Source organism: Leptidea sinapis, chromosome 9, assembly GCF_905404315.1.
Source record: "Leptidea sinapis chromosome 9, ilLepSina1.1, whole genome shotgun sequence".
NCBI lineage: Eukaryota > Metazoa > Arthropoda > Insecta > Lepidoptera > Pieridae > Leptidea > Leptidea sinapis.
The window spans coordinates 12,018,746-12,032,517 of record NC_066273.1 but is presented as its reverse complement, the minus strand read 5'-3'; the positions used below and the strand labels follow the sequence as shown (position 1 = coordinate 12,032,517).

At 34.3% G+C, this 13,772-nt stretch overlaps 2 protein-coding genes across 2 annotated transcripts in view; one reads left to right on the top strand and one right to left on the bottom strand.

Moving 5' to 3' along the window:
* LOC126966158 (tryptophan--tRNA ligase, cytoplasmic) overlaps window positions 1-13,772 on the bottom strand; it is a 373,239-nt gene that overhangs the window by 222,799 nt on the left and 136,668 nt on the right. The window lies entirely within an intron of this gene.
* The window catches only part of LOC126966090 (zonadhesin), an 88,939-nt gene continuing 82,378 nt past the window's right edge, over window positions 7,212-13,772 (top strand). Inside the window, exon 1 of the mRNA XM_050809965.1 lies at window positions 7,212-7,708. The gene's annotated coding sequence lies outside the window, so the exon portion shown is untranslated. The remainder of the gene's footprint in view (window positions 7,709-13,772) is intronic.

Genomic DNA, 13,772 nt, shown 5'->3' with positions numbered 1-13,772 from the left:
AGATATTTTATTACATAAGTGAAATTTTAAGAACGATGCGAGGATTGAACCTGCGAACTACCGCGTTCCATGCGAGAGTTCTTCCAACTGAGCCAACCGTTCGTGTGAAGTATCGTTGATAAAATCTTGTATGCTTTGTTCAACTCTCAGGTTGTGGCTTCATCTACAGTATCTTACAGTTGATAACCTGCTCAACCACAGTATTTGCATATTTAAGGAATTGACTTCAGATGTCGCTGTAAAACTTTTTTTTATGACACCAAATTGTTTAGATTTGCAAGAGCTTCGAGCAAGTCCCGCATCGTTCATATTTTTTTTTTTCAAATTATATTTGTGTAATTAATCCCAGAAATGAGGACTATTACTTTAAAACATAACAATCGTTATTAATTCTATCTAATTAAGTTATTTAATATCTAAACAAATCTGTTTAGATTTAAAAAAAAAAAATATTATATATATTTATACAAAATACATACATAAAAATTTTTTAACATAATAATGTAGAAATACGGTATAAATACCGTAGTTGTACTAATGCGTTTGTTGAAGTATTTGATAAAAATAAATTGGATTGCCAATAGTAATGGGTAAAAGATAAGATTGGCATTGAACTTATAACCCCTTGACTTCAAGCCACTTTTTCGCGCCGGTTTTATGTCCGAGATAGGTACTAATCTGGCCGAGTCTATCGTCATCGGCATGACTCACCCACATCAAAAAGACCTTAGTCGCCCTTAGGGTTTGTACACAAAACTGCGATGCGACGCGATGCGAATTCGCAACGCAGAAAATTACGACACGAATTGCTGCGATGCGATTTCGTGCGGCAAGGGTGACCATTCCTTCGACGACCGTTAACCGTACTAAACGTATTTTGAATTGAAAACTAGGTCGTGACATGTATCGTAAAAAGAAGTGTGCACTTTTATTATTGCTTAGGCGATACAGGAAAAAGAAACAAAGAAGATTTTGGGTTCATCCATTTATTACTATTATCAATCCCTATGGAAACTTTTTTCTTCAAAAATATAAAGCTTTGAAAACCGACGAAAAAAATTTTTTCGAAAAAATGGAAAATGGCGTCAACAATTGTGACGCAACATCGCAGGAATGCGCGATGCGAATCAATTCGCAAGTTCTTGCGATGCGTAGAGGGAGCTCGCAGATTTTTGCGATCGCGACGTCGCATCGCAGTTTTGTGTACAAGCCCTTACGACATCCATGCGCCTGGGAAATCCATATGCCTTACACGCATCCTTACGAAGGACATGCGTGGTGATTGTATTATATCTAAATTATCTTAATAAAAAAAACTACGTTTAAAAAAACCCACTTCAAAAACTGAAAAGTATCAAATAACTAAAAATTTAATTTAATATACCTTTACTTTTAATATTAATAAAATTTATATGTGCTACCTATTGATAGTTTTTAATTCGATGCCAATCCCTAAACAAAATAAAACTTAATAATATAAACAGCTTACTTACTGTAATTATTAAGGTTGTTTGGCCACGCGTGTCTATCCGCTTGGGTTGTTTTGTTCTAGACGAAGCTATCCCGCTCTAGGTCACGCGTGGCGAGTGTAGGTACTTACTATTTGGCTTGGCACCGACTTGGTGTATTAAATTGAATTTATAGTTATTTGATACTTTTCAGTTTTTGAAGTCGGTTTTTTTAAACGTAGTTTTTTTTTACTTTTTAGTGTCAGTTAATAATTATAATATATATAATCAACCTGAATGAAAACTCCGAAAAAAGCCGTTCACAAAAAAACAACTATATCATTGAGGTAAACAGAATTTTCATTATAAATGTTCATAAAATGAAAACTACTAGGCCAAACTTTGTAAATTTTTTGTGAACAACTACGTAAATCGGACCATAGATCTCGGAGTAATCGGTGTATATACATAAAAATACCGATCGAATTGATAACCTCCTCCTTTTTGAAGTCGGTTAATAAAAGAGAAAAGGTGGATAAAATAGAATCATGAGTTATCACATCAGAAAGGAATTAAGATTTAATGTAGTGATGTTGGGAAAGGCTTAGCTAAATCCTTGAATAACATACCGTAGTGTTTCGGAGTTAATACCTTTTCATACCGCTTTGTATTCAGTACACTTGAATTATATATTAAGCCATTTTAAGAGGCATCTCAACGCCCACGTGGTGAAATTCCCATGTAACAATGACCTTGTAGCATATAACATAGTGGAAACGGCTTGCAGAGGCGTTTGCTCGTAGAGGTATAGCTTATATCCACTGTACAGTTTTCAACTTAAACTCAACCCAAGAACTTTCTTTCTCGTACAACCAAACAATGGAAATGCGCTTCGTTGCCACGTCAGATCAGATAAACACCAAAGTGAAAATACAAATGGATAATGCTTTACGGACAGATGGCCGTTGGGGCAATAAAGTCCTAGAATGGCGACCACATACCGGAAGACGCTGTGTTGGTAGATGGACCACAAGATGGACTGGTCAAGATCGCCGGAGTAGGTTGGATGAGGGCAGCACAGGACCGATCGTCATGGCTTTCTTTTGGGGAGGCCTTTGCCCAGTAGTCTCATTAATTCTTATGACTTAACAAAATTACCTGCCTACTACAGTAATAATTAATTACAAAGATTAACAACAATATATATTATTACTACAAAATAGATAAAATATATAAAGCTAATAGAAAAAAAAAAATCAAATTTAATTTGCATGGCCTTTCCATTTGAGTGAATACTCCAAGTTAGTCTTTACACCCACTGGATCGACTCGTAACTGATGCTAACGACTTAATGAGGCTTCGTATCTATGTTGTAGCATCTTAAATATATATTTTCTCCTTAAGCTCGACTGCGATTTAGTATTGATATTTTATTATTATAAACGTAATTAGGTTAGTTATATTGATGGTATTTATAGATGGTTATTTCTACATAGTCACAATTTTTACACACAGTATATCTATGTCATGCCATTTAAACCTGACCACAATTTGAGTTCATATCAGGGCTAGACGAGGGCCAGTCTACAGCTTTTATAAAAATCTGGATCGTTTACTTCCAACCAAGCTTGGGTAGTTCGTGCCTAGTGTTATAGTAGTATATTCAAACTGACTTATACTTTAACCACAACAATGCCAATGTCGGTCTCAATGAGTGTTACATCTACCATTCTGAGACCATGGACAATTTCAAGATGGCACGTACCACTAGAAAAGCTAAACTTTGTAAAGATTTAAACATAAGCTCGATTCTCGATATGGGTGGCAAACAACAGAGACAGAAATAAAGTTCTTTGAAAAAACCTTTTACCTAATCAAAGAAGTCTGTATAACACTAATACACACAATAATAACTAGCAAAGTTTAATGGAAACCTACTTCTTACTTTTTGCAATCCTATTAATATTATAAATTTGAAAGTTTGTATGTCTGGATGTATGTTTGAACTTCTTTAACGGATGGATTTTGATGAAACTTTGCAATAATATAGCTTACACACCAGAATAACATATAGGCTATAATTTATAAAAATATTGTGTGAATTATCGACACATTGAAATAAAATTGGAGTGTCTGTTTGTAATATTGAAATAACCGTTTTATACTAAATGTATATTATGAATACATATACGGTACATACACCAAAATAACATTTTGTACATTTTTTGTCTGTCTGTTTGTTCCGTCTAATCCGGCGACTTTAATTGGCAGGTAGCTGATGTAATAAGGAGTAACTTAGGCAACGTTTATTTTAGAAAAATAAAGCAATGTCCAAGAAACGGTCTAACTCTAAAAATAATTTATATAGCAAAACAACGTTTGCCGGGTCAGCTAGTTAAAGTAATAAAGCTATAAGGATATAATATACAGTAAAATACGGTTGAAAATATATGTTTCTTCAACTCCGAACAGAAGTAACCTACAGTATAAATGTTCTTTATATATTTATTGTAAAAATCCGTAACTACCTATTTGAAATTAATCATGATATTTTAAAAGGTTTATTCCAAAAGCTGTTCATATGAGTACAGCGTCTTCAAGTGTGTTTTGTCACTTTCTTTATATCTGTGCATAAAAGAGACAAAAGACATTTGATTACGGGCAAAGCATTTGGATCCTTCTGGAATAAAAATTCTAGAAGGTTTTCAAAGTTCAAGCGTATTATGGCCACTGATAATGAAATGTAAGAGGGATAACTGACACCTACTCAAGATAATATAATGATTTCATCCTTCAATACGGACTTGGATTTATCATATTATGTTTCATTAGCTTTCAAATTCAAATTGAAATATTTTTATTGAAAGTAGGATATGATTTCATTTATTGAAAGTCAAAAACTACCATCCATTCGAAAATATATTCCTCATAGCTTCAGATAGCTTGCTTGCGAATTAAATTAGGGTTTACTCCTCAAATATTGTAAGTATTTTTTAAAATAAGCATTTGTAAACAGAAAGTATCGTTTAGTGAAGTGAAACTGATTAGGTGGGAATTTTACACAATGGGAAGCGGAACCAACCAAATTAAAATAAATGGTTCTAATCAAAATTGTATTGCAATATTCAATTACCTACTTAAATGCCGCTGTCTGATTGTCAATACGTAATATGTCTGTATTGCTTTTACCAGTGGGAGGCTCCTTTGCATAGGATGCCGGCTAGACTATGGGTCCCACAACGGCGCCTCTTTCTGCCGTGAAGCAGTAATGTGCAAGCATTATTGTGTTTCGGTCTGAAGGGCGCCGTAGCTATGAAATATGAATAGGAGTGAAATTACTAACCCTTATTCATAATAGTCTGCTAACTTAAAACATTGTTTCGAATTGTTGAGAATTTGAATTCTCACTCTGTCTTCTTCTATTGACCTAAGTTAGAATGAGAAAAAACACTCCTTAGCGGCTGTTTAAAGTTAGCGGACCATTATGAATAAGGGGGTGAGACTTAACATCTTATTTCTCAAGACGACGAGCGCAATAATTGTAGTGTCACTCAGAATATTTGGGTTTTTCAAGCATCCTGAGGGGCACTGGATTGTAATGGGCAGGGCGTATCAAAAAAAAAACCTGTATTCATAGACCCCAATAGGTAGCCAGACCTAAGATGAAGTATAAGTATACCTGAATGTGACAAGCAAATAGTAATACCGTGCTTGAACGAGGCCACAAAATACCTACATAAACTATTACGAATAATAAGGATGAAATGAATATAGGTATTCTGTGACTCTCAAAGTTTCTGTTTTATTTTTTGGAAACCAACCCGTTCAAATTCAAATTCAAATTCAAAAACTCTTTATTCATGTAGGTCACGGAAATGACACTTATGAATGTCAAAAAAAAATAAGTTTCTTATTGAATTTACCGCTACTTCGTAAAGGGTTGAGCTAATGAGAAGAAGTAGCAAGAAACTCATTGCCACTCTTTTAAGTCAAGATTTACATTTTAATTGTTTTACAAATCATTTCAATTACAATATATGCAAAGTGACGCAACAAAATACTCAATTGTCAAAAACTGAAAGGCTTACACGAGTAAGTCAAAAAAGGAAAAAAAAGTAAATTAATACTTATAAACGCAAGAGTTATTGAGTATAGTAGATGCATGAATCCACACATACCGAAAATAAATAGAGGCATTATGTGAGCATTTCATAAAATAAAATATACAATAACTTTAAAGGAAATAATTATAATAAAAAACACATCAAGCAGACCTCCCGGTAACAAGATCATCCAGCCACCACGAGTAACACCCGTTCACGAGCATGACGCATGGACCAGCCATCGCCTCCCTCGACCATATTTTAGGAAGAACCCGCCCCACGTCGCCGCCGTTGGTTTGGCTCTTAGTTTATTTCTACATTCTGCATGATTCACTATAATTTAAGTTATGATGTTAAGTGGTAATTGAGTGTTACAAATACCTAAGTCATATTATGAAATATGGTGATAAGTTATATACAAAAAAGCGACATTAAATGCCAGTCACCTTGAGCAATATGATCTCACGGCTGCCGGCCCGCCATCTATGTAAAAAAGCCAATATTTTCAAAATTCATGCGTGGAAAACGTTATATTTTAACAGGTTCTAACAGTTTTTATGCTTAAAATCCTCATTGTTCATTACTAATTTGAATAAATGCACCTACACAAAAAAAATACAAGCTATTAGAATAACTTTTCTGAGAGTAGTACTAAAAAAATGCGTCATGCCATGCCAAAAAACTTGTTTAACTGCAAAGAAAAGTGGTAGTGAAGTGTTAACTATAACCAACAGCAAGCATTAGCAACCTACAAATAAGACTTAAGGATATGTGTAACAGGATTAAGTAGTGTTCATAGCTCCAAATGCTACTTTTTCACAACAAAACATATCTAAAAACACCTTGTTTGCGTGTTTTCTGCTAACCCTTCGCCTTAACTGGAAATCAGAAAACAAAGTTTTCATAGGTAAGTTCTATGTTGGTTAATATATTTCTTGCTTTGTTATTGATATTTCACAATATCAAAAATAGTGTGTAATAATGTTAATTGAAAACACCATAAACAGTAATAAGTTCAAATTATCATTTACTTGTCCACCATGTTCTACTATTTATGCGTATTACTGAATTGTTTGTCCCTTTTGTCCTGGGTGTAAGCGGATTGCGAATTTAGTTGATACATCATCCTAGAGCTAGACAACTGAAATTTTGACACATTGTGTATTAAGTAGTACCTATTCTATCTGTAACACGAACAAAATTGAATTAAAAAGCTACGTTAGAAGTGTTTTTTCTTTCTTAAATTATTTTTTGTTTGGTTGATGATGGTTGGTTGATGTAAAGATATTTTTTTTAATCTCTAAAGTGCTTAAACTTGAAATAAATACTGGAAGGAAGAGTTTATCGCCGAGGATTTAATAAGCGCTTAGCCTTAATCCGGACATTTCCAGACTTTTAGACTCTAGTCCGAATTTCATACGGCTAAATTGTCAGGAATTTATTTTTTATTAGATGATACATAGTAACAAAACTACATACCTATTAACTAATATCAAAAGTCTTTAATCTTTACGAGAAACTAAATCTAAACGAGATTGTAACCAAGAAGTTCTTATCCGCGCATAAGAACTCATTGTTATAGGGTTGGCCGTAAAGCTAATAATAATAATTATATTTAAATTCGATAATGACATGAATGATAAAACTATCGAATAAACAGGATAGTTTTAAGTTCTTTGCAGATATTGAGAAAAATAAACAGCACAGAAATAACAATTCACTTTTAACAAATAGCTTTATCCTTTTTAAATCTCCGCATTGTGAAAGTAAGTCCCGAAGATAAGCCTTCGAAGCTTTCAATAAAATCGAGCTAAATCAGCTTAAACGAAACATTTTGGAAACCGGTCTGATCACTTTCGCATTCGGATGAGTCAGGGTTCAATTTTTGGATGCTTTCTCACCTGATCACGGATATATGCGACTTTCAACTGGAAAATGGGAGCATTGGTTTGCGTGGCCTTGTTTCCGAGCGTCATTCAACCGAGTACCGACCGCCGAGTGCCGACTATCGCTGTAGCCTAACCTATACCGCAGTTGTACATCGACTTTCGTACGCCGTGTACGTGAAATTGGGTAATTTCGGCGCGGAATTCGCGAGTGAAGTGTTGTGTTTTTATTTCGGATACTTATCAATCTGGAGCGATACGTTTCTGTGAGGTGTGTTTGTTTTATTATTTATATTCGCTTATTAGTAGATTTCGCCTGCAGAATGTGAAAGTAAGATTACAAGTCTTGTTGCGAATGGTCACGCATCTTGAGTAATGTGTTTGGATATCGCTGCAATGTATTTAACTATAATTATTATTTAGTCTACTAAAATACTGATATTGTTGTGAAAACAACCACACAATATATAATTGAGACTATTATAGTTCTAATGATTCTATAATTTTGACAAAATAAAATATGAATTGATTTTACTTTTGAATTACATATATTATTTTTGCACGAAACGGATGTTATGAATGGTCTTTGATATGTTATCAAATTATTAAGGGGTAGTGTTGTGTTGCAGAAACTTTAAAAGTTGTTCGATGGTCTATTTTGCAACATTGAATTTATTATTAATACAATTAATTCCTACATAAACTCAACAAAAAGTAATAAATCAAGATTTATTAAGATTTTTTTGATGTAAGTATTCACTCAAATGTGAATTCGTTGAGAATTCAGAATCGAGATAGATTGTAATTGCATGAGTGAGGTTCAACGATTTCAATGTACGTTTATCCTGTATGTTGCAGGCTGGAGTATTTATTAGACATTGCTTGATGTGACTGTAAATGGGCATAATGGGAATGAAAGGAAAACATAAACATGAGAGAATAGTACGTTTTGTTAAATCGAATAAAGAAGAATTAATAATAAAGTATTAATCTCTGCTGCTGCTTTGCTTATATCTAATAGCAACATCTAATTGATGAGAAAAATGGTAAACGCTCATAAGATTTGCCTACAGTCTTTTTGACCTATATTTTTACTTGACTGGTAGAAAATGATGTCATTATGACGCACGCCCTATCAAAGCTTTTGGGTGCGAAACCTTAAAATGTTCAGGGTGCATCACATAGGTACGGTTTTTTGAGAAGGGCGGTGATGGCCAAGTCGGAAACTACGATACTTAGAGAAAAGTCGTGAAAGGTGTCATGCCCTCGATTTATAAGAAACCAACAACTGCATATTTAGTTTTTTAAAATTTCTTTTTCCGGGATAAAATGTAGCCTATGTCTTTTTCCAAGCTCTAGTCTATCGCTGTACCAATTTTCATGAATATCGGTTCAGTAGCTCCAGCGTAAAAGCCTAACAAACAAAGTTTCATTCACACTGATAAGAAATTCGAAACATGACTAGCCTATTATCAGATGGAGAAAAATAAAAACTTTACTAAATCATAATTATTATGCCAGGCAAATATCATTTCAACCAGTAAGATTGTTTCACAGTAACATAGCCGGGGATCCGGTAGAAAAGCATTTGGTGTCACTTTCGAAATTGCCTCGACACGACGCGCCACTGTCGCTACACGTGTAGCTATAACAATGTTGCTATATCTACACTTCACAATGAAAAGAATATTAGACTGTGTTTTGAGGCTCCAGTCCTAAAATGTCGAATTTTTTGTTGTTTATTCATATTGAAAGGGAAAACGGACAAGTGGGTCACATTATGGTAAGTGTAAAACTGCTGCCATGCATATCTGAAATACCAGATAACAAGAGATTGACTACCGGTCTTTGAAGTGAGAACGTCGACAGCAATATCGGAACGGTACTGTTGCAGCCGGCTTATCTTGATCTTCTCCCCCCACAAGATGGACCGATGATCTGGTTAAGGTCGCCGGAATACGTTAGATGACGGTAGTGCGGGACACATCGTCATGGAGATCTTTGGGGAGGGCCTTTGTCCAGCAGTGGACGTCTTCCGACGGAAATGAAAAAAAAAGTTATGAGCTTATCTTGCTTCTTATGAAGCTTCTAGAATGCCAGTCAAAAACCTGGTGCGGGTGAAACTTCGTATTTTCCTATATTCTTTTTATTTAAAATATTTTATGTAACTTTTTCTTTAAGTATGAATAATTAATCGTATTTTTCAAAATTGTGAACAAACTATAAACAGGTTAGAAGATAAGCTCTTCGTCGAGTTACACAAAATGAGGGTTGAATGTTGAAAACATTATATCATCGAATATCGTAATGTTTTTTTCATTTTTAATTTATTACAACATCTCGTGTTTGCGGTTAAGGTCAAGTTTAAATAAAGAAAACCAATTAAAACCAGCTCTATTTACTTAATTTGTTATTTGCATGTTAGCTCGCAAACGTATCGTATACAATAATTCTCGAATGTAATGTGGTATTATTTCAAATGTTTTAAGTTTTCTTAGGTGTTACTTCGGCCAATATTTGTCTTTAAACAATTCCACACGTTTTCGCCTCTGCACGAGGTATCCTCAGGACACGTTGAATCGCCAAAATCTGACACGAGACATTTCAGTCTTGTATTAGTAGTAAAATATTGGCGGAATTAACACAAGAAAACTTAAAACATTTGGATAATTATGGATTTCCGCAAAGTAACGCATACTTCAATAAATTGTTGGTATTATTTCGCTAAATACTTACTTCACAATAAAATGTACTTAGTGAATATCGCGGAGTTCTGCTTTTGTTTGTTGATTCCTTGTTTCCGAATTTGTTCAAACAAGGTTATTCAACAATGTTTAGATTGTTGAATAACCTTGATTTGGATGTATATATATATAATTAAACTTTCCTTTTAAACTTTTACTGTATTATTATTAATAAACGCGAAGTAAAGTTATACGAAGTTCAAAGTTTTCTTTTAAGCTTTTGCATAGCTTCTATCGCGGGCCTTGAGCGTGGAGACCGAATCCAGAAATTCCGTAACGAAAATAACCTAACACTTAGATACATTATATAGGTATTTCGCAACGGCTATTACAGTTGCCATAGAATAGCGGTTATTACGTATGCTTCTTGTGCAGAAGGTCCCAGGTTCGAGCCTGGGGTACGTCTTGATTTTTTTTAATTTCTTTATTTTTATATCACGTTTTTTTAATTTTTATTATTATGACAAGCATTTTTATGTAGTTTCACCTATCCCATTGTCTGTCTGTAATCAAATCTTGCAAGTTAAATTTTACTCACTACCTTTCTTTTTTTTAAATTAATTTTATAAAAAGAAAAAAATTGCATAAATAAAATAAATAAATATAATTGCATAAGTTGATAAAAATGCTATGCAATACCGCGGCAGTCCCCGAGTGCCACACGTCTTTTTTTATGAAAAAAAGAGGATTCAAGTGTGGTCGTGGAACTGGTAGTTAAAAAGAAAGAAGTGGTCGTCCTTCAACGGCTCTTACTGAATAATAAAGCAGTGAAAATTTTAATTCAAAAAGACAGGCCTACATACCAAGAGATTTAGCATAGGTACACTTCAGAATGATTCGGGAAGTGTTCACAATACTTGCCTACTTTTTTAAATAAAAATAAGGGTCGAGCGAGTAGAACGTTTAGCTGATGTTAATTGATACGCCCTGCCCATTAGAATGCGGCGCCGCTCAAGATTATTGAAAAACCCAAAAATTTTGAGCGGCACTACAATTGCGCTCGTCACCTTGAGACATAACATGTTAAGTCTCAGATGCCCAGTAAGTTCACTAGCTACGGCGCCCTTCAGATCGAAACACAGTAATGTTTACACATTACTGCTTCACGGCAGAAATAGGCGTCGTTGTGGTACCCGGCATCCTGTGCAACGGAGCCTCCCACTTGTAAATTTTGTGTTAAACCTTATATCTTACCTTTGTCACTACAGACTAACATGACAGGGAGAAGTGATTTTAAACTTGGAGTAATTTAACATTCCGTTTATTAATAAGATAGTTACTGTTCTTGTTTAAAAGTTTTTATTTTTATATTCATTAATTTTACAAATTTACTATTATATTTCTACCATCTCCATGCTATGTTCCGCGAGTCAAATAGAAGTAACTTTCTTTAGTAACTGTGTTTCCCGGCCTCTGTTTCACAAGCACCTTGCTTAGTGCAGAGCCAACACTCAGTACATATAACGTACAAGGTACTCAAATATTCACAATTGTTAAAGTGTATTGTGTTAACTTTAATTACTTTGTATGTATCTTAATTCTGGTAATAAATTTATTATTATTATTATTATTAAAACATTTGAAAATAAAATGCTTCTACCGTTAGCTAAGCTACCATTCTCTTATGGTAGTTTTCAATAACCTATCTATCCTTAGTTTAACTTCCTAGAGGTAGACAAATCTATCCTTTCACGCTTACTTATATTTCAATAACCTACCGACATAAAGCATTGGACTATAACTGTATTGGACATAAATATGGATAGATAAGATTTTGTCATTAAACGGTGACAGCAATGTAACTAGAGATACGTTATTGAAAACGGCCGTTAATTAATATTACAGTCTGTTATTAGTTCTTTACGAAATTTGATTAATTATAATGTCCGCCTTAATAGCTTTTAATTTAAGAACTGTACGCGCCTGTTTTCAATTCTGAACCTAATTTTATTGAAGGTCTTTTCTATATTACTTACAGCATCTGTTTTTCCTCTAATTGTCTTTTTCATTGAAATTTAAGTTTTAATCTATATACGGTCTTGCAAGTTGAGTTTCATAACAAAATCTTTTAAAAGGAATAATTATACTTACAGTTCCATCAGAATATACATATCTATCATAATACTTATTCATTAGTAAATCTTACCGACTCACTGTTACCCGTGACGTCGTCCGCGTGGGCATTGACACAAATAAAGAAAAGTTGAAAGGTTTCAAAGCGAGTGACAGCTGACAAAGCTTTCATTTTCGGGCCAACTAACAGATGGCACTACAGTCTTCTGAAAACGTCACTTGAAGGCGTCTGTCCCCTGCCAGCGACTTTGAACTTGAAGCGCGCGGGACGGCAACAGCGCTTTTTGATGTTCAAATATTGAAGTTAGATGATTAATATTAAGGTTAGATGTTAATTATTGACCTAGTTACCCAAATCTACAGCACGTTCATGTTTGCTCAAAATTAAAAGTGTACATTTTGACCTAATTAGTGCACCGATTACGTTCATGTTTTGTGTATCGTATCTGTATCTACGCTTCAGTAGGAGAGGTGAAATAGGGCCCAGTAGGTAAGTAAGTGATAACCGCCGTTCAATTTCTCTTGTAATCTCTCTGTTTGTTGTAATCACAACATAAAAGTATTATGTTATACTCTAACGGCCGTTCCCAATATTCAGTCTATCTCCGGTTGTGGCCTACTTGAGATAAAAATCGTAACTATCGTTGACTTTTCTGTCCCAATAAACTTATCGACAGTAACTCACCTTATCCGTACACGCTGTCTGTCAATGGGAGGACGTATAGCTTACCAGCGATAGAAGTTTGTATGGAAATTGCAATTCACGCGTCCCAATATAAGGCGATAAGAATGACTTATCAGGTAAATTGGTACAGCTTCAGATTATTGACAGCTAATTACTGACAGTAGAAAGTAGTAATTTATCTCTATCTGTAGATAGTAAGTATATTGGGAACGGCCGTATGTCACTTCCTGACACATGAAGAAAAAGTATAGCTTAAATTGTAAGGGTGTTGAGTTAATTGTTAAAAGTACAGTATTTTACATTCAATATTTAAGTGACAATCATACTTTACCCACACGATTCTGCAACCTGCCACTCTCCATTCATCGAACGTTAAACACTGTTATAACATAATTCTGTCAGCAAAAGCTATTATTACCATAGATTTACAAAATAGTGGTGTATAGACAACATTGGCAAATAAAAATATCGGGCTGTCAGATCGTTTACAAACTAGTGCAAGTATTCAAAGTCTATGGCAGAAACTATTACTTATTACTAACTTATATCCAGCTTTACAAAGTCATGGAATTCCCCGCATTTGTTGTTGAAACTAACTGTTTGCTGGAACGCTGAGAGAGTAATTTGTCATCTTACGAGACACTATAGAACCACGCCCCAGGACTCTTAAATACATACATTATTGTCGTGTACGAAAGATAATTTCAGATGGCGTAGTATTTTAATCGATAATTTTTAATATATATTTCAATTCAATTTCAAAATATCTTTATTAATGTGTTATCAAGGCATGGGCGTGCATTCGTTTTCTAGCAAGGAAGGCACTGTATATT